Source organism: Gopherus evgoodei, chromosome 8 (genome assembly GCF_007399415.2).
Source record: "Gopherus evgoodei ecotype Sinaloan lineage chromosome 8, rGopEvg1_v1.p, whole genome shotgun sequence".
Lineage (NCBI taxonomy): Eukaryota > Metazoa > Chordata > Testudines > Testudinidae > Gopherus > Gopherus evgoodei.
Window position 1 is genome coordinate 71,197,154 of NC_044329.1, and position 19,546 is coordinate 71,216,699.

Here is a 19,546-nt window from a genome sequence, read left to right on the forward strand (position 1 = left end):
TTTTGACAAGTTTATGACAAGACACAGACACACACACAAAAATCAATCCCCTCCTGGCCCCTGGGAAGAGTTTTACTGCATTGCCAATGAGCAAAACCAAATGGGTTCTCCCCTCCCCATCCAGTGATGTGTAGTAAGTATGTGATCTCAGTTAATTTCCTAATGGGCTTGATTCCTCATTAAGTCATAGTTGGCCGCCTTTTCTCTCCCTTTACTGTCAGCCTGAGGGAAACAAACAAGGACAATAAGCAACCAAAAGGAAATATCTGCTCACTGCATCCTCAGGTCGGGGTTGAAAACATTGACAGGGTCAAGCAGGGAAGCTTGCATTGTTGCTGCCCCTACTCTTTCATTCTGTGGATAAAAAGAGTTTCAGTCTTCAAGGCTCTCAAACCAGCACCAATTGTACTCAGATGCAGAAATAAAACCTTAAAAAGCAGTTTTTAAACCAGGAGACTCTGATTTGCATCACAAATTGGGGGAAGAGAGAGAAAAAGTCCATTCAGTTTGTTATATTTCCTGGCCTTGTGAATTTCACATATATGGTCAGTGGCACTGACTGTAACAGAGTGATAATCTTTGGTAGGGAAGGAAGATAGGCTGAGTGCCACTACACTTAATTCAGAATAAGCAAAATTCATGTCTTTTTTTTTTGTGTTCCTGACTACACTTCACTTGCACTAATAAGAGTGACAGCTGAGAACTAGTTCAGCTATCACTGGTTAAATTTCAAGTGTCAGTGACCGGAAAGGGCATAACTTTTCAACTCTGTTTCCCCCACCCTCTCCATGTGGCAATTTTGTTACAGGTCAGAAAAACTGTTGGAACCAGATGTAACAGTGGTCTCTGGCCTCTGCAGTGTGCTGCTACTGTATCTGCCTTTCTAATTTTCTTCTACAGTTAGAGACTCATAGACTTTGAGGTCAGAAGGGACCATTATGATCATCTAGTCTGACCTCTTGCACAATGCATGCCACAGAATCTCACCCACCCACTCCTGTAACAAACCCCTAGCCTATGTCTGAGTTATTGAAGTCCTCAAATCATGGTTTAAAGACCTCAAGGTGCAGAGAACCTCCAGCAAGTGACCTGTGCCCCATGCTGCAGAGGAGGCGAAAAATCTCCAGGGCCTCTGCCAATCTGCTCTCGAGGAAAATTCCTTCCCAACCCCAAATATGGTGATCAGTTAAACCCTGAGCATGTGGGCAAGACTCACCAGCCATCACACAGGAAAGAATTCTCTGTAGTAACTCAGATCCCAGCCCATCTAACATCCCATCATAGACCAGTGGGCATATTTACCTGCTAATAATCAAAGATCAATTAATTGCCAAAATTAGGCTATCCCATCATACCATCCCCTCTATAAACTTATCAAGCTTAGTATTGAAGCCAGATAAGTCTTTTGTCCCCACTACTCCCCTTGGAAGGCTGTTCCAGAACTTCACTCCTCCAATAGTTAGAAACCTTTGTCTAATTTCAAGTCTAAACTTCCTAGTGTCCAGTTTATATCCATTTGTTCTTGTGTCCACATTGGTACTAAGCTTAAATAATTCCTCTCCCTCCCTGATATTTATCCCTCTGATATATTTATAAAGAGCACCATATCTCCCCTCAGCCTTCTTTTAGTTAGGCTAAACAAGCCAAGCTCTTTGAGTCTCCTTTCATAAGACAGGTTTTCCATTCCTCGGATCATCCTAGTAGCCTTTCTCTGTACCTGTTCCAGTTTGAATTCATCCTTCTTAAACATGGGAGACCAGAACTGCACACAATACTCCAGATGAGGTCTCACCAGTGCCTTGTATAATGGTACTAGCACCTCCTTATCTTTACTGGAAATACCTCGCCTGATGCATCCCAAGACCACATTAGCTTTTTTAATGGCCATATCACATTGGCAGCTCATAGTCATCTTGTGATCAACCAATACTCCGAGGTCCTTCTCCTACTCTGTTACTTCCAACTGATGTGTCCCCAATTTATAACCAAAATTCTTGTTATTAATCCCCAAATGCATGATATTGCACTTTTCACTATTAAATTTCATCCTATTACCATTATTCCAGTTTACAAGGTCATCCAGATCTTCCTGTATGACATCCCAGTTCTCCTCTGTATTAGGAATACCTCCCCGCTTTGTGTCATCTGCAAACTTTATTAGCACATTCCCACTTTTTGTGCCAAGGTCAGTAATAAAAAGATTAAATAAGATTGGTCCCAAAACCGATCCCTGAGGAACTCCACTAGTAACGTCCTTCCAGCCTGACAGTTCACCTTTCAGCATGACCAGTTGTAGTCTCCCCTTTAATCAGTTCCTTATCCATCTTTCAATTCTCATATTGATCCCCATCTTTTCCAATTTAGCTAATAATTCCCCATTTGGAAGCGTATCAAATGCCTTATTGAGATCAAGGTAAATTAGATCCACTGTGTTTCCTTTGTCTAAATAATATGTTACCTTCTCAAAGAAGGAGATCAGGTTGTTTTGGCATGATCTACCTGTTGTAAAACCATGTTGTATTTTGTCCCAATTACCACTGACCCCAATGTCCTTAACTACTTTCTCCTTCAAAAATTTTTCCAAGACCTTGCATACTACAGATGTCAAACTAATGGGCCTATAGTTACTCAGATCACTTTTTTCCCTTTCTTAAAAATAGGAACTATGTTAGCAATTCTCCAGTTGTACGGTACAGCCCCTGAGTTTATTGATTCCTTAAAAATTCTTGCTAAGAGGCTTGCAATTTCATGTGCCAGTTCCTTTAATATTCTTGGATGAAGATTATCTGCGGCCCCCAATTTAATCCCATTAAATTGTTCAAGTCTGGCTTCTGCCTTGGATGTGGTAATATCTACCTCCATATCCTCATTTCCACTTGTCATCCAACCATTATCCCTAAGCTCCTCATTAAAGATGGAGGCAAAGAATTTATTTAGATATTGGGCCATGCCTAGATTATCCTTAACCTCCACTCCATCCTCAGTGTTTAGCGGTCCCACTTCTTTCTTTGTTTTCTTCTTATTTATACGGCTATAGAACCTTTTACTATTGGTTTTAATTCCCTTTGCAAGGTCCAACTCTACATGGCTTTTGGCCTTTCTCACCTTATCCCTACATGTTCTGACCTCAATAAATTAGCTTTTCTTGCTAATCCCTCCCATCTCCCACTCCTTGTAGGCTTTCTGCGCTTTCTTAATCACCTTTCTCAGATGCTTGCTCATCCAGCTAGGTCTACAACTCCTATGAATTTTTTCCCTTTTCTTGGGATGCAGGCTTCTGATAGTTTCTGCAACTTTGACTTGAAGTAATTCCAGGCATCCTCTGCCTTTAGATCCCCAAATTCTTCAGTCCAACCCACTTCCCTAACTAATTTCCTTAATTCTTTAAAGTCAGCCCTTTTGAAATAAAAATCCTAGTCCCAGATCTATTTTTGTTTATCCTTCCATCTAGTTTGAACTGAGTTAGCTCATAATCACTCGAACCAAGGTTGTCCCCTACAAACATTTCTTCTATGAAGTCCTCACTACTCACCAAAACCAAATCTAAAATGGCATCTCCTCTTGCTGGTTCTTCAACTACTTGGTGAAAGAATCCATCAGGTATCACATCCAGAAAAATCTGAGCCCTATTATTATTACTATCATTGTCCTCTAGCCTATATCTGGGAAATTAAAGTCTCCCATGATCACACAATTCCCATTAGTGTTTACTTCATTAAAAACATTAAAGAGGTCTCTATCCATATCCAGATCTGATCGGCAGTCTGTAGCACACCCCAAGCACTATCTCAGGGGAGACTCTAGTAGCTTTCTTTCCCAATGTGATTTTTGCCAGACAGACTCTGTCTTATCCATTCCGTCACTTCTTATTTCTTTACAGTCTACCTCATCATTGATATACAATGCTATTCCACCACCTTTGCCTTTATTTCTGTCTTTCCTAAACAGCACATAGTCTTCAATACCTGTACTCCAGTCATGACTACTATTCCACCATGTTTCTGTTATCCCTATAATATCCGGTTTCATTTCCTGCACCAATAGCTCTAGTTCCTCCATTTTGTTACCTAGGTTCCTTGCATTAGTGTACCGACATCTTAATTTTTGCTGTTTGGCTTCACTGTCATTCTTTACCTAATTAGGCACAGACATTCTACCACCAGTATCACCTGTTAGATGGGTATCTACACCACTCTTCCTCCTTATGTCCATTCTCATACCCTGTATCCTTTCTTACTGTGTTTTCTTCCCTCTCAATGTTCAATTCCAGCGTGGAGATTACCTGGACATCTCCCAACCATCTCCCTCAAATTCCTAGTTTAAAGCTCTCTTAATCAGTTGTGCCAGCCTCCATCCTAGAAGTCTATTTCCCTCCATCCAGTCATCTTCATTGTGTCTTCCACTGCTGCCTCTGTATCAGTCACAGCCTTGCCACCTAAAACCTGTTAGTCCAGGAAACACAAACCAAACCACCACCACCCACAGCAAAACAAACACCCAATGGGCACCAGAAGACTGGCAGAACACCACCCACTCTCTTCACTAGCCTGTCTATTCCTCTGCCTAGCTCTCTCAGTCTTCCCTGAAAACTCCCACTGAAACTCTCCTGTTTACAGCTCTGTTTGCTGGCTCCTATGCCGCTGCAGCTGTTATGGTTCCATCTGTAGTCTGTCTCCTCAGCCTCGGCAAGTGGACCCTTCTTTTACATCAATATGTGGTCATGTTGTGAGATAATGAAGATTAAAAAGCTGAACACCTGGATTTCAGCCTTCCCAGAGTACTATGGCTCACCCTTATTAGTTGTTGTTTTGGGTGCTAATAATGTTTCTGGCCTTCAACCAAATTCTTTGATTTATTTTTCCTGATGTGCTACATTACGTAATGAATAATAATACATGCCTGCGAGGTTCCCATGGTCCCGTCACCAATCTTCTTTTTCTTATTTAAAAAAAAAAGAAAAACTTCATTTATTTTAATATGTTTTTATATTGTGACGGGGCAAGACCAGATGGCTATAGGAAAGTAGTGAGAAACAGGTATGTTAGCCCCATGCTAAACAAATCCCTGTTACCATGGTAACTAAAGGGCAGTTGCTCCAAGTTAATCAAGACACCTGAGGCCAATTAAGATCTTTCCAGAAGGCAGAGAGGACACTAGGTTGATTGGGACACCTGAAGCCAATCAGGGGCTGGCTGAAACTAATGAAAAGCCTCCCAGTTAGTGAGGTGGGTGCACATGTCAAGAACAGTAGAAGGAAGCTGTGCAGTTGGAGAAGCTAAGGAGTACACACCATATCAGACACAAGGAATAAAGCAAGCCCTGAGGTAAGGGTGAAGTGGAGCTTGAGGAAGTGGGGGTGGGGACTGCTGTGGGGAAGTAGCCCAGGGAATTGTACATGTCCTGTCTCTAAAGAGTCAGCTACCATAGCTGATACTACTAGGGTCCCTGGGCTGGAGCCTGGAGTACAGAGTGGGCCCTGGCTCCCCTCTTTGCCCCCCCGATTAATCACTGAGACTGGGAGACAACAGACTGTGCAAGGGAGGATAGCTTTTCCTCACCTCCCTTGCTGGCTTATGATGGAAATGGCTCAGTAGGCTGTGACCCTTTCCTCTAGAGAGAGAAGGGCTACATGGAGGGTCACAGTGAGCCTCTGAGGCTAGAGAAATCTGCCAGGAAATGCAGGACCTATGGAGACAAGGACAGAACTTTGTCACAATATACAATCTGTTTTGATTGAAATTTGAATATCTTCACTGTGATAGACACAAATAAGTTTTCATTTGTTAGGTACCAGTCATGCATGTCTTCTCATTCTAAATCTTTCTATGATTGTAGTCCCAGTTTGCACTTCATTTAATACCCCCATGGTACTGTTACACTATATATTTGCACTAGATACCTGGGTTTAATAGTGTTATTAGTAGAATGGAACAATCTTATTTTGTAAACTTTGGGTTCCTGCCATGGTTAGAGAAAAGGGAAATGGAAAAATATTTTCCCTCATCTGATAGGTCACAATAGAACAAATTTCCTTGGTAAACGTTGGACTATTTAAGAATGATCTATTTATGGTATTTCTGTAGCATCCAGAGGTGAAAGTAACTTAAAGAACTTACTAGTATGCTGGAGTCCTGAGAGAGCATGGCCTCAACTGGAAGAGACATGGCCTCAACCAGAAGGGGCAGGGCCTTTCAAGATTTAAAGGCCTTGGGGCTCCAGCTATGTCTGGAAGCCCTAGGGCCTTTAAATCATCCTGGAGCTACCAGTGGCAGAGGTGGCCGGGAGCTCAGGGGTGAATTAAAGGGCCTGGGGCTCCTTTAAATCAGTGCAGGAGCCCTCCTGCCACTACCCTGGGGCAGCAGGTCTTGGGTTGGGGCTGGGGTAGCAGTGGCAGGGCTCTGGTGTTGATTTAAAGGGCCTGGGGCTCCAGCCACTGCAGGGAGCCACAGGCCCTTTAAAGTGCTGCCAGATCCTTGCCGCCGCTGGGGTAGCAGTGGCAGGGCTCTGGCAGTGATTTAAAGGGCAGGGGCTGGAGCTTCAGGACCTTTAAATCCCCACCCAAGCCCAGCTGCCGGAGCCCTTTAAATCACCCCCCGAGAACCCAGTCCAGTCCAGCATGGGCATACCAGTACACTGCACCGGACCGTACCAGCTTATTTTCACCTCTGGTAGCATCCATAAGCAAAGTTGTTTGGTCACAATGTGAGTCGCTGTCAGTTACTCAAGAGAACATCCCTTCATGTAGCCAACATCCATTTTTAGCTCCGGAGGGAAGGATTTAAAGGCTTTATAAGGGTAATGCATATTGGGGGAGTTTTGAGTAGTGCATGCAACAAATAGTGGCTAGTTATAACATGAATTGTGACTAGACTTCATGGGTACAGAGTTAAATTTCTGCAACAGACCCCTAGCAATGTCTCAGGTGTGATTAATTAATACAAAATATTAAGAGCCCAATTTTCAGAGCTGCTGAGAACCCACAGTTCCATATTTACTTCATTTGTAGATTTGTGTACTCAGCACTTATGCATGTTTTGTAATGAGTGACCCTAAGAAACAGGCAAGCCAATGTCTTTTTCCTTTGATTTTATAATCCACCTTGGGTTGATAATAAAGATCAGCATGTCAAACGGTGTTTTTCAAGCTATAACATCAAAATAGAAAGAAAGGCTGGAATCATTGTGCTCCCAAGAGCTGTAAATATCTTCCAAGATTGAATATAAATTTAAAAAAAAAGAGCCTGCTATAAATAGGAAACTCTTGGAAGATACATTTTACGGTAAGATTTATTTTATGAATTTCTACTGACTACAGTGGTTTCAAAGCTTGCCAGTCTGAAAAATATTATTTTTTCAGCTGCAAGTGTTTTAATGACCCTCATTCTTCCTCTGTCTTGCTTCTAATTCTGCAAAGCATGGTCCTTGCTGGCTTCCGTGCCAGAATGACCGACTGCACTAACAAATACTGAGTCAGCAACATGGGCTTAACTCCCTAGTGTAATATTGCTACTAATTCCTATCTGGCAGAAGGTACCTGACTGGTACAAGGTTGAGCATGTTCTTTGTCCTTCTAAAAACTACTGGGTCCTGGTGGTTTCAGGAGCTAGAACTTTCACTCTTATGCAGCATATTGTACTTGCATCACCTTCATCTGCTGAAATTCTGCAACTGAGTTATTTAGGAAGTCATTTTTCCCACCTAGGCCACTGTCCTCATCACATTTAATTCCAAACACCATTCTGGGGATTTTACTGGTCTTGCTGCTTGCTTCTTTAATACAGACTGCAGCTTAGTTTAAATTATTTGCACTCATTATCTCTAGGGTTTTTTATAAGAAGAAGAAAAATGGAAAGGGTGTTTTCTCTCCGCAAAAACTGGCAACCTATGAGTAAATCCACTCAATGCCTCTATGACAAATGCACTTCAATCCTGATTCTAAGTTTTATCATGTGTTCTGCGCTATGTAGAAAGCCATGTTCCACATGGTTTATTTACTTTGTTTCAGAAAGTCAACTCAGCTGACCAAATGTTTTAAGGGGGCACCATTTCCTCAAGGGACACTGGAAAACCATCCATATTTTTAAATAGAGTTTAGGATAGCACACCATTTAAGTGGTACATCCCAAAATTAAAAACAAAACATCCATTTAAAATGGATGCTTTCCTATTGCTCTACCTAAGGGTCTTTTTGGCAGGGGAGACCGAGTGAGCCTGAAAATACCAATATCAAAACTCCCGCAAGGGACTTACCGGAGGGTCTCAGGCAGAAAGTAGACACATTTCCCCGACTGCCATTGTTCCCTGACTCCATACACTGATCTAGGGAGTAAAGAAAGGTCTGCCCCGAGCTACACCTCTACCAATCTCCTTTTGCTCCCTGGCTTTCTTTACGGGGGGAAGAAAGAATGTCCTTTAGGTTTTAGCTCCTCAGCCCTTCATATTGAGGTTCATTCAGAATAAGGGCTCATCCACCCCTCAAGGCTCTTATTGCTTCTTGGGACAATGCAAGTATCTGGAAATTAATGAGGAGGCCACCTGTCTACCCCCCAACTCTTGTCTCTTCCATTGTTCCTTGGTCCTAATCACTGGGCTAGGGAAGGAAGAGTGAGTCTCTACTAGCCCCTCCACAGGTTGCAGTAACTCATAGGCCTTGTGAAAGGATTCAAGGAACAAAGCGGTTCTTTCCCAGCCTCCAAATAAGGCCTCTCTCATTGTTCCCAAACCATACACATGGGTCCTTGGAGAAGGAGACACCTTGCTAGTTGCAAACTAAAAAAAAATGCAGCCTCTCTGTAGCTAAGCTACTAGCAGGTAAGCACTCTCTTACAAGGCCTGTAGAAGAACAGCATGTTCTCCCCAGACCGTGCAAGAGAGTTATGTTTTTTTAATGGATAAGACAGTTAATGCAAGTTACCATCAACAAAATATTGAGTAGAACTGATGGAAAATTTCAACTTTTCATCAAAAAACCCCTAACAATGCAAAACCAAAAAATATAAGTTAGAAATGCTGTCACAGTGCTTCATGGGAGTTGTAGTTCTGATGCCTAGTGCCCCCATTCTCCACTATGGACCGGGCTTCCCCAGCCAGATTACATCTCCATGAGGCACCATGGCTAGAGACTCCATTGATGCACCACTGTGGCTCAGCAAGAGAAGAGACTGTGCAGCATCATGGGAGACATAGTCTGGCTGAAGAACCCAACCCAAAGAGAGAATGGAGGCACCAGAACAACAATTTTTAATGAGACACCACTGTGGCTTTTCCAAATTGAAATTCTTTAGTTTTCAATTTTTCAATGAGAAGTTGAAGTATTCCATGGAAGATTTCAACTAAAATGATTGCCCCATGCCCATTTTCATCTAATTTTCCAAGCAAACCTTCCCATTTTGGAATGATACTGAAACATACAATTTAATAATCAGTTTGTAAGCACCTAGAGGATAATACTGTGATAAGTGATGGCCAGCATGGATTCATCATGAACAATTTTCATGCCAAACCAATTTTGTTTCCTTTTTTGACAAGGTTGCTGGCCTAATGGATGGGGGGAACAGTAGAGGTGCTGTATCTTCATTTTAGTAAAGCTTCTGACACAGACTTACATGACCTTCTCATAAGCAAACTAAGGAAATGTGAAATAGATCAATTAATATAAGACTGGTGTACAACTGGTTTTAAAAAAGTACTTAAGAGTAGTTATCCATAGGTTGCTGTCAAACTGAGAGGACATACCTAGGGGTCTGTCCTGTGTCTAGTACTATTCAATATTTTCACCAGTGACTTGGATAGTGGAATATATGATCATAAAAATAGTGGATGACACCAAGCTGGGAGGGGTTTGCAAGCATTTGGAGGACACAATTAGAACTCAAAAGGGCCTTGATAATTGGAGAATTTGTCTGAAATCAGTAAGATGAAATTCAATAAGTGTAAAGTATACACTTATAAAGGAAAAATAAAATGCACAAATATGAAATGGGGACTGGCTTGGTATAGTATTGCTGAAAAGGATGTAGGGGGGGACTAGGTTGGGTGGTGTCATATTGGACCACAAATTGCATATGAGCCAACAATGTGATACAGTTCCGAAAAAGGCTAATATCATTCTGTAGTGTATTAATAGGAGTGTTGTATGTAAGACATGGAGGTAATTGTCTTGTTCTACTCAGTACTGCTGAGTCTCAGATGGAGTACTGTGTACAGTTCTGGGCTCCACTCTTCAGGAAAGACACATACCAATTAGAGAGAGCCTAGAGGAGAGCAACAACTAACAGGTTTAGAAAACTGACCTATGAAGAAAGATTAATAAACTGGGCAAATTTAGTCTTGAACAAAGATGATTGAGAGGGGACCTGATAACGGTCTTCAGATGCATTACATTACAGGCTGTTATGAAGAGGACAATGATCAATTGTTCTCCAGGTCCACTGAAGATAATGGGCATCAAGGGAGACTTAGATTAGATATTAGGAAAAACTTTGTAATTATAAGGGTAGATAATTACTGCAACAGATTATCAGGGGAGGTTGAGGAATCCCCCTCACAGGAGATTTTTAGATTAAACACCTGTCAGGGATGGTCTAGGTTTACTTGGTCCTGCCTCAGCACAATGGGCTGGACAATATGACCACTCAAAGTCCCTTCCAGCCCATTTCTATAATTTTCTGACCTGCCTCAATGCTGAAGATTGACTATACACAAAAGACTAGTGCAGTCATGGGCATAGGCATTTCCAAGTTTTCAGTGTTGTTTATTTTTTTTTCTCCTCTCATCCTGCTACTTTGACCATTGAAACTTTTACACCCACCTGGGTGTTGTGCAGATCTAAAATGTAGGCTGTAATATAGAACACAATTAAGAATTCTGGCAGCAAGCTTGAAAAGTACTAGAGGTTTTTTGTTTTGTTGATCTTATATTACCTTAACTTTATCTAGTCTCTGATCCTTTAGTGCCAAGTTCATTCTCCACTCTGTTCCTTTAAAGCACAAGTCAATTAAATATGCTTCCAAATAAAGCATGATATCAATTTAGTTAATTTAACTCTTTTGAGATCACAACTATAATATTTCTATGCTTTCATTTACTGTGTGATCTAAAAACACTTGTGTCCTAAAATAAGTAGTTCATGTGAATGACAGTTGATATTCATGTTATATCTGACATGTTTAGAATTAGGATTAGAACTACAGGAACCTTATTGGTTTTGGTTCACCATAGGTTCATGATGAAAATCATCATTGGATCCAATTTATCTAGGTTCACACATATATGGATGTTTGTTTGTTTCGGGGTTGGGCTACCCATTAAGAAGATTCAGGACTCCTGGGAAGCACCCTCATAGCCTTAGACTGCAGTAACATCAGAGGAGATGCTTCATAAATGATCAATTTACACTCTAACTTTTGGCACATGACACCTGCAGGGACTGACCACTGGCCAGCCACAAAGAACCCTGGGGGTGCTGGTGGCATTCCACACACATGTAAGCAGGGAGATGCAGACTATGTACAACTCCTGGTAATGTAGCTAATATATGTGCTGGACAGCTTCTCCTTCCTTTCATCCCCCTACCTTGATACCTTAAAAGGTTACTAATACATTAAAAGTCCAACAGAATACCCCATTTAACCTTCCTACAGACATCCATTGCAAGAATATGCCTTTCACTGATACTCAGCATTCCTGTGCTCCTCGTTATTTACATTTGCTGTTTTGTTACTTTTGCCTGGGTACTCTATCCGTGTATGGCCAGCTGGCTGCAGATGCTTGTTTTCTATTATGAACAGTCTCTTAATATTTCCTGTGGGGAAGAAATTCCATGGCAGTTGCTTCCTCTTCCCAAGGCTTTTCCTTAGATTGATATACCGATACTCATTTTTCATAACAACTGGATTTTGCTTGCGGGAGCAGTCTTCCCCAAGCTTGTAACCAATACAACAGGTAGGAGCAGTAGCAGCTGCTGTTGCTTTCTGCAACATTCTGTTCCCAATGCTTTCATTTCTCTGCTGTTCTTCCCTTCAAGCAGCAGCATATCTGCTTTCAACAGAGGAGAGGTGCCCTCTCATAGTCTGCAAGAACATAATCTTCTATGGATTAGGATGACCAACTATCTTGATTTTATAGGGACAGTGCCAATATTCAGGGCTTTGTCTTACATAGGCACCCTATTAACCCCACCCCCTGTCCTGGATTTTTTCACACTTGCAATCTGGTCACCCGACTGTGGATTCAAGTAAACTAATTTTGAGTGATTTTAAAAATAGCCCTGGTCTTTTGTCTTAGCTACCCTGTACGGCTTTCTGATGCTGATACAAGACCGATACACCTTCCATGTCAACAAGGGACATTAAAGTCAATTGCCTGGGAGAGGAACCAGAGCTGTCTGTGCCCCTTTAATAAAGGTGTGTCACACAGCAGCGTGGTTAACAGTCCTGTTACTTGGCACTTTGTACATGATGTATCAAGGCTACAAAAGGTTAATATCCCTGTCATGAGAAAGGTCAGTATCCACAGTCTCCGGTGGTTACTGTTATAACCAACACTCTTGCTCACATTCCCGTTCATTCTCTTCACACTGTCTCACCTTTATGACCCCTTTCCCTGTAAGCCAGCATGATCTACATTAGGTTATTTTAGCCCCTACACTGTTTTAATGAAGTCTTGTATATAATGCCTGAAGTAACAGTGGATTGTTGATGCTTTAATAAACACATGTGGCACAACCACTGACTCTAAAACCTCCTTGCCCACCAGACACTTCTCTTTGGCCACCACCATGTTTTTATATATACATGTATACATAGATACACACACACACTTCTTATTCCTTTCCAAAGAACACTGTAATTCAGGAAGAACAAAACTGGTAAGTAGCACAATGATTAAGATTAAACAGCTTAATTGTCTCCTAGATGGAGGAAGAAATCAATGGTAGAGAAGCCAGTAACAGATGCTCAACCCAACCAGTCATATTTTGTCTTGCTTTTCATGATACAGGGTAAAGTGTTTTGAGATTCAGCATTCCTGCATAGAATAATATTTAGATATTTACTTTGCATTTCTATAGGACCTCTCACCTGAAGGTCTTCCAAACATTTATTTTGCCTCACAAACTCTTGCATTATTCTATTTTACAAATGGGTAAACTGAGGCACAAAGAGCTCATGCGACTTGCACATGGTCATCTTGAGAAACAGCAGATCTGGAAATAGAGCCCAGAAGCCATAACTCTCAGTCTCTTGTGCTAGCCATTACACATTATTTCCTCTTGCCTCTTGTGACAGTTGATTTAAATCACAAAGAGTCAGAAACTCAAATTCAGGCAACTGCTTTTAACCTACAGTCTCCTTACTACTCAGAAGAGGAGTATCCATTTATTCAGTACCCAACCTGATAAATAACAAAAACCACTAAATAAATAAGTAAACAGTGGTCTGAAAAGGAAAAGAAGGGGATGCTCTTTGAGGATATATTACAGACAGGTCAGCTTTTCTTATCTTTTTTTTTCTTGCTTGTTTACATTATAAACACCAAGAATTTTTGGTCCTGAAATTCAGGTCCTACCAGAAGGACTCTGACAATGTTTGGAGAACTAGGATGGTGACATCACAATAATTGGAAACTACAGACTTGCCTGCACAAAAAAGTTGCCTTGGTTAACTTAAGGTGTGAATTTAAACAGATGCAGTTAAACCAATGCCAAAGCTGTGTGAACACATTTACTTTGGTTTAAAAGTGGCACATTTTGTTAGCTCAAAGCAATTAGGAATAGGTTTAAGATAAACTGAAATATAGGTAATTGTGCAGCCTATTGCACAAGTTTGCTATATTCAATTAAAAACCAAGTTAAATCAGTGCAATTTTCTCACATACACAACCCATTGTTTATACATTATTATAATGTGGTTGATGGGGAAAAATATATATGGAGATATACTTAATCTCATAGAACTAGAAGGGACCTTGAATGATCATTGAGTCCAGTCCCCTGCCTTCACTAGAGGGACCAAGTACTATCCTTAAGAAGGCTTTTTTTTTTTTTTTTTTTTTTTTGGTTACAATAGATCCCTAAATAGCCTTCTCAAGGATTGAACTCACAGCCCTGTATTTAGCAGCTTAATGCTCAAACCACTGAGCTATCCCTCCCCCCAAATGAAGATTGATGAATAATAATGGCTGCTATATGTTTTAAAAAGAATTAGCTATTTCTGATTTATAGAAAAATATTTTTCACTGGAAAATAAATGGTTCCAATTTCAACTCCCTCTTTATATCTGAACTGTAACATCTGGGGGGGAAGACCATATTATATATTTTACCTTTTTGGTCTACTTATCATAACTTACTAATATTTAAATAATTAAAAAAAATGCCTTTGAAAAAAAATGCATATTTCAATAAAAGTATTATTTGTAGTGTAAGCAGAGTCAGGATGAGCTCTAACCTGACATCTGGTGGTGAATTATGGGGAGTGTGGAAAGGAATTTTAGGTATTTGCACTGGCACACCCACCCCACCTAGCATAGCCCACAGCAGCCTAGGATGGTTATTTTGACAGCTCTGGGATCCCCAATTTCTTTGTTATTGGGCAGGAGGAATAGTGTTGTCACCCTGATTATGTGAATGAGGAACCTATGAGACTGTTTTATGACAGAGATGTCTCAATATCAATTAAGTAGCACTTGCTAGACAAGAGACATGGGTGCCAAAACCCATTGAAATGAGAGAGGTTGAGGACTGGTGTGTGTACCTGATGGTATGAGCCCCTTTTGAGGGCCTGGAACACCAATTGCACATCCTCCTTTCTCCACTGTTGAAGAGTAGAGCTAATTTTGATTCCATTAGGAGTCCATCTAGAGGCTGCTGAGCTGAATTCGTATTGGGCCAATGGTGCACCAGCACCGGAGCTCCCTTACTAAAAGCTGAAATCACTAAAAGAGCTAAGCTTCCTGAGCTGAGATCACTGAGTGCTGTGTTAACTAGTGAGGGAGCCTGAAGATCTATTGCTAAGCGGCTGGCAGAGTGGAGCAGTTGCAGCATGTTGGAGCAGCCCATGGAAACAGTGAGCGGAGTGGAGCGGTTTGCGGGAATGGCTGGAGTGGCTCACGGGTCAGCTGGAGGAGCGGCACAGCTGGTGTAGTGGAGCTAGTCATGGTGAAGGCTGCAGCAGAACTCCATGGAGAGGCAGAGCAGTTGGCCCTGGCCCACGTAAGGTGCCCCTTAACACCCTGTGTGTGCCCCCCCCATTTCCACCCAGGCTAGGGGGGTAAAACTCTGCAGATTAACTTTTGAACTTTGGGGTGGCACTGACCAGAGACTTTCAGGTTGTTGGACCTTGGGGTGATTGGACTTAAGACCCTAAGGGGGAAAGGACATTGCCAAACGTACTTGGAGGTGGGTTTTTGCTTATGGTTTGTGTTATAATCCTGTTTGTGGTGTTTCTCCAACGTGATGCCGCATTGTTCCCTCCTTTATAAAAAGGATTTTGCTACACTCAGACTCCGTGCTTGTGAGTGGGGAAGTATTGCCTCCTAGAGGCACCCGGGTGGGTGGTATGTAATTGTCCCAGGTCACTGGGTGGGGGCTCGAGCTGGTTTTGCACTGTTATTGAAACTGAACCCCTGGATACTGAACCCTGCCCTGGTTGCTGCCAACTCAGAGGGGCAGAAGGGTTACAGTAGTACTTATCAGGAGACCACCTCATAATGTCTCTCCTCACATTATGTTCTTAGGTAGGAATAACTCAATGATACTTATTTGTTCTCCAGGAAAAGTTTTTTGCTGGATAATTCACCACAGAGCTGAACATTTTAACATTAATGCTACTGAGAAGCTGGTGTTACACTTATGGGGGAAGAATCCATTGTAATGGGAGTTGCCATTACCTCACTCTTTTTCGGTTTCCCATTTGAATTATATTTGATCACCTGAATAAGCAAGGTACACTGTACACCACAAGGCATAATACATACATTCAGTTTAATTGCTGCCTGGAAGTCCTAGAAAATATAGGTAAAGCTAAATTGCTCTATTAACAGATACCATGTTAAGCTTACAGAGAGACTTAATTAGAAGTATTCTCCAACCCCAGCACACATTTACTCGACTACTTGCACAAACAAGAATAAAATATACTCACAATATTAGTGTTCATGGTATGATATCTAGTCATTATATAAAAAGAACACCTTTCATCCTAAAGGCAGGAATAACCACTTACTTCTAGAATGAAACCTGATAGCTCCTGTAGCAACACACAGTAAGAGTGCGCAACAATTTAGGACAGTGAGCAAAAAATAATACGGCATTTGACTGAAGATTCAGAAATAATTTAATTTATCCAAATGGACTATTTCCTAGATAGCATTGTGTTTAACACCCTGCTCACACACATGCAGAAAATGCCATGGGCTCTTTAATGACCACTACATCCAGGACCTTTGTTTCTTTATCCCTTCTTTTTCCCTCTCTTTTTTATTAATTATTAATTATTTATTATTATTTATTAAAGAAGCATGTCTAGCAACACAGTATCTCTCAGCACCAGGCAGGGTCTTCTATTTAGTATTGCTTCTGAAGGAGCATTACTTGCTAGTGCATCTTTGTTTTTTTCTTGAGGGTCAGGGGCTGTCTCCCACCTTAGGACTGGCCCAGCCTGACATAGTTCTACTTGCGATATTTGACATCACCACCTACCAAACCTTGATCATAAAAGATCAGATAAGATCATTTAACACACATTAGTATAGTGTTCATCATTGCCCTTCTGTAATGGTCAGGCCATGTAGGAAGGTAAGAATCTACAACAGCCACTGACTACAGACTAATGCGCCTAGCACCAAAGACTCTGGTGCAAACCCCCTGGTGAAACCAGCAGCAGAGAGGGCTGTCACTCATTACTATTGGAGCCCAGAGCTCACAGTGTAACTGCTGACCCTATATCTGGCTTTGACTCCAAACTTAGAGCCTAGCTCCCCTGCATCTATATGCCCACACCCCAGTGCAGCAGTTACCGCTGATCCCGGGGCTCTTACAATCTTTACACCTGTGGGTGAATTTATCATATCTGATTTCTTATAAAAATTAAACATGAACTCTCCATGGGGTGAAAATACACTTAAAAACAGCCCCTTGAAGGGTTAATCCACACTCCCCTCCCTCCTTCTCCCCCTTTCTGAGCCTCAAAGGGGAAAACCTTTACAGTGATCCTTTACTGCCAAGTTCCTACCCCTTCCCAGCCTTCTTGGTGCTCTAGCTATATACACAATGAAATAGTAATGCTGTGGCCTCATTCCAAGGTTACCTTATGGTTTCAGCTCTCGTTCTTGGAATAAGTTGAATTTCCAGGTTGCTCAGTGGCACAGATTTCAGGAGATGTTTATGCTCTCCCACGTCTGCCTTGTGAGTCAGTGAACCACAGTGAGTTGGGGAGTGCTGAGGGGACTGCTTGCCAGGTTTTGAATTGCTGGCAAAGCTTGCTATACCTCTCTTTCAATTGTGCATTGAATCTGACAGGGGAAGTAGCCAGATACAACTGGGCATAGTTCCCCTTCCCACGCAGGATTTTAGGATGCCATTAGCTCCCTCACCTTATTACCTCCCATATCTGTATGAAAATTAGGTATACTGTGTAAACCTGTGCTTTTCAGTGCAATTAATAAAAATAATTGGGTTAGCCTAAAACAGCATAAGGAATTCTATGGATAGTTTTAAAAAAAGTCCACATGCTCACATTTAAGACCCTCCAGGTAAAACACAGGTGAATATATAAGCGGGAAAATGCAAGAAATGAAGAACTGATCAAGAGTGCGAGTGTGCACCTACATTTGCAATTTACAGATGAAATAGTTTGAGTTGTTGGAAAAATGAAATTTTTCTTTCATGGGAAATTGACATTTTGAAATTTCCTTCCATTCTGACTCAAAATGAAAAGTCAAAATATTGACCATTACTGGAAAACAAAAAATTCCAAAATTTTTTGAATCAAACTGTAAAAACAATTTTTTGATATTTTCAATCACAATGAAACAAACAAAATAAAATCTTCATTTTGAATTGACACCAAAACAAAATTTTCACTTCAAATTAATAAGTCAAAATGAAAAAGATTGGCCTTCCAAGACACACAATTTTGAAATGAGTCTTTTTGTTCTGATTCTCCTGACTGGAAAATTTAAAAAAAAAGATTTTCTTGCAGAAAATGTCAAATTTTGACAAAAAACACATTTGCAACAGGAAAATTTTCAGTGAATTTTTTTTGACCACCTTTAAGTGGGAAGTAAGTAAGTGGAAGACAAACACTGAGGGCTAGATTTTATTGTTCTCTTTCTCACTGCTTTTTCACAAAGTGTAGATCCTTCTGTGACACTTCAACCCCATATTCTTCACAGTGTTATGATGATATCATTATGGCATAAATATGATGCATTTTGTACACAATGGGTCATGTGAGGTGTCACTGGACAAGTTATGATTTGCAGAATATGATTATAATATTTGTATGCATAGATCATCTTTGTATCTAAAGTTAGGAATATTGACTATGTATCTGTATTTCAATCATGCTTACTCTGGATGACACCCACAACTAGCCTTTCTGGTACAACAATGAAGAAGCCAGTCAATACTGATGGCCAATCAGCAAAGACAATGGATACTGGAAGAACTTAACTTTCCTGTGAATGTTCCAGACAGCCTGTAAGTAATGGCTACTATGACTCAGCAAGGTATGCAAGGGCATGTCACCAGGCGACATGACTCTGGACTCCATCTTGGGATGTCAGTATTTTTCTATAATCTGAGTTTGGGACAAAGGGTTCCCACCATATGGAAAGCTATAAGGCAGGAAGTGACATCATCTGTTGTTCTTCATGCCCCACACAAGAAAACTCCTGGAAACAAAAGACTGAACTGGGGGAAGTGCTGGACCCAGGCTAAAGAGATTTCTAGCAGATAGAAAATGAATGAAAAACCTGGGGATTCCAAGCTGTAAAGCAAGTGCAGTTAGCATCTTAAGAATCTGCCAGCCTGCTTGTTTCATCAGTCAGGGTTAGAGATTACTGATTCAGATCCTATCTAGTATTGTAGGCTCAGTTTGCATTTCTATTATATTTCTTATGGTAATCTACTTTGATCTGTTTGCTATTACTTATAATCACTTAAAATCTATCTTTTTGTAATTAATAAACTTATTTTATGTTTTAATCTAAACCAGTGAGTTGGAATGAAGTGCATGGGAAATCATAGCTCAAAAGGCAAAGGCTGTTGCATATTCTTCTCCATATTGGGGGTGGGGCAAACTCTATGAGCTTACACTGTACAGTTCCCCGTGCAGTGCAAGATAGTAGTATAATTTGGGGTTTATGCTCTAAAGGAGGTGTGCTCTGGGGAACTGAGAAGTACCTTTTATTTAGCCTTTCTACTGTTGGTCCATACAGTGGCTGGTCAGAGAGCCTGCATGTAACTGTAGCCGGCTTTGTCCCTATCTGTGTGAATGCTGGTGGAAGTGTAGGACCAGGAGTGAGTCTGCAGTTTGTCACAGCAGC